Below are 2962 nucleotides of genomic sequence, written 5' to 3'. Positions count from 1 at the left end.
ACTGAGTCTATATGGGTAGAACTGAAAAATAAGAAGGGAGAGATCACTTTGATAGGATTGTACTACAGACCCCCAAATAGTCAATGGGAAATTGAGGAGCAAATATGTAAGGAGATTACAGGCAGCTGCAAGAAAAATAGGGTGGTAATAGTAGGGGACTTTAACTTTCCCAACATTGACTGGGACAGCCATAGCATTAGGGGCTTGGATGGAGAGAAATTTGTTGAGTGTATTCAGGAGGAATTTCTCATTCAGTATGTGGATGGCCCGACTAGAGAGGGGGCAAAACTTGACCTCCTCTTGGGAAATAAGGAAGGGCAGGTGACAGAAGTGTTAGTGAGGGATCACTTTGGGACCAGTGATCATAATTCCATTAGTTTTAAGATAGCTATGGAGAAGGATAGGTCTGGCCCAAAAGTTAAAATTCTAAATTGGGGAAAGGCCAATTTTGATGGTATTAGACAGGAACTTTCAAAAGTTGATTGGGAGAGTCTGTTGGCAGGCAAAGGGACGTCTGGTAAGTGGGAGGCTTTCAAAAGTGTGTTAACCAGGGTTCAGGGTAAGCACATTCCTTATAAAGTGAAGGGCAAGGCTGGTAGAAGTAGGGAACCTTGGATGACTCGGGAGATTGAGGCCCTAGTCAAACAGAAGAAGGAGGCATATGACATGCAGAGGCAGCTGGGATCAAGTGGATCCCTTGAAGAGTATAGAGATTGCTGGAGGGCAAAAAGGGGACATGAGATTGCTTTGGCAGATAAGGCAAAGGAGAATCCAAAGAGCTTCTACAAATACATAAAGGGCAAAAGAGTAACTAGGGAGAGAGTAGGGCCTCTTAAGGATCAACAAGGTCATCTATGTGCGGAACCACAAGAGATGGGTGAGATCCTGAATGAATATTTCACATCGGTATTTACGGTTGAGAAAGGCATGGATGTTAGGGAACTTGGGGAAATAAATAGTGATGTCTTGAGGAGTGTACATATTACAGAGAGGGAGGTGCTGGAAGTCTTAACGCGCATCAAGGTAGATAAATCTCCGGGACCTGATGAAATGTATCCCAGGACGTTATGGGAGGTTAGGGAGGAAATTGCGGGTCCCCTAGCAGAGATATTTCAATCATCCACCGCTACAGGTGAGGTGCCTGAAGATTGGAGGGTAGCAAATGTTGTGCCTTTGTTTAAGAAGGGCGGCAGGGAAAAGCCTGGGAACTACAGACCGGTGAGCCTGACATCTGTAGTGGGTAAGTTGTTAGAGGGTATTCTGAGGGACAGGATCTACAGGCATTTGGAGAGGCAGGGACTAATTAGGAACAGTCAGCATGGTTTTGTGAGAGGAAAATCATGTCTCACGAATTTGATTGAGTTTTTTGAAGGGGTAACCAAGAAGATAGATGAGGGCTGTGCAGTAGACGTGGTCTACATGGACTTCAGCAAAGCCTTTGACAAGGTACCGCATGGTAGGTTGTTACATAAGGTTAAATCTCATGGGATCCAAGGTGAGGTAGCCAATTGGATACAAAATTAGCTTGACGACAGAAGACAGAGGGTGGTTGTAGAGGGTTGCTTTTCAAACTGGATGCCTGTGTCCAGCAGTGTGCCTCAGGGATCGGTGCTGGGTCCGCTGTTATTTGTTATTTATATTAATGATTTGGATGAGAATTTAGGAGGCATGGTTAGTAAGTTTGCAGATGACACCAAGATTGGTGGCATTGTGGACAGTGAAGAAGGTTATCTGGGATTGCAACGGGATCTTGATAAATTGGGCCAGTGGGCCAATGAATGGCAGATGGAGTTTAATTTAGATAAATGTGAGGTGATGCATTTTGGTAGATCGAATCGGGCCAGGACCTACTCCGTTAATGGTAGGGCGTTGGGGAGAGTTATAGAACAAAGAGATCTAGGAGTACAGGTTCATAGCTCCTTGAAAGTGGAGTCACAGGTGGATAGGGTGGTGAAGAAGGCATTCGGCATGCTTGGTTTCATTGGTCAGAACATTGAATGCAGGAGTTGGGATGTCTTGTTGAAGTTGTACAGGGCATTGGTGAGGCCACACTTGGAGTACTGTGTACAGTTCTGGTCACCCTATTATAGAAAGGATATTATTAAACTAGAAAGAGTGCAGAAAAGATTTACTAGGATGCTACCAGGACTTGATGGTTTGACTTATAGGGAGAGGTTAGACAGACTGGGACTTTTTTCCCTGGAGAGTAGGAGGTTAAGGGGTGATCTTATAGAAGTCTATAAAATAATGAGGGGCATAGATAAGGTAGATAGTCAAAATCTTTTCCCAAAGGGAGGGGAGTCTATAACGAGGGGGCATAGATTTAAGGTGAGAGGGGAGAGATACAAAAGGGTCCAGAGGGGCAATTTTTTCACTGAAAGGGTGGTGAGTGTCTGGAACGAGCTGCCAGAGGCAGTAGTAGAGGCGGGTACAATTTTGTCTTTTAAAAAGCATTTGGACAGTTACATGGGTAAGATGGGTATCGAGGGATATGGGCCAAGTGCAGGAAATTGGGACTAGCTTAGTGGTATAAACTGGGTGACATGGACATGTTGGGCCGAAGGGCCTGTTTCCATGTTGTAACTTCTATGATTCTATGACATTCCCCTCCAAGTCACACACCATCCTGACTTGGAAATATATCGCCGTTCCTTCATCGTTGCTGGGTCAAAATCCTGGAACTCCCTACCTAACAACACTGTGGGAGAACCTTCACCACACGGACTGCAGCGGTTCAAGAAGGTGGCTCACCACCACCTTCTCAAGGGCAATTAGGGATGGGCAATAAGTGCTGGCCTTACCAGTGACGCCCACATCCCATGAATGAAAAAAAATATGCATCAACCACACTACCGTCATCAACCCTTTCCGTCACTTCATCAAAGAACTGTGATTTTTTTTGAAGAGTATCCAGTGAGGATATTTCTGAAACATTTATTGTTTGCCTGTCCAGTGTGCCAAA

This window comes from Heptranchias perlo, chromosome 2 (assembly GCF_035084215.1).
Source record: "Heptranchias perlo isolate sHepPer1 chromosome 2, sHepPer1.hap1, whole genome shotgun sequence".
Taxonomy (NCBI): Eukaryota; Metazoa; Chordata; class Chondrichthyes; order Hexanchiformes; family Hexanchidae; genus Heptranchias; species Heptranchias perlo.
The sequence above is the reverse complement of the archived record's forward strand: the minus strand, read 5'-3'. Positions refer to the sequence as shown.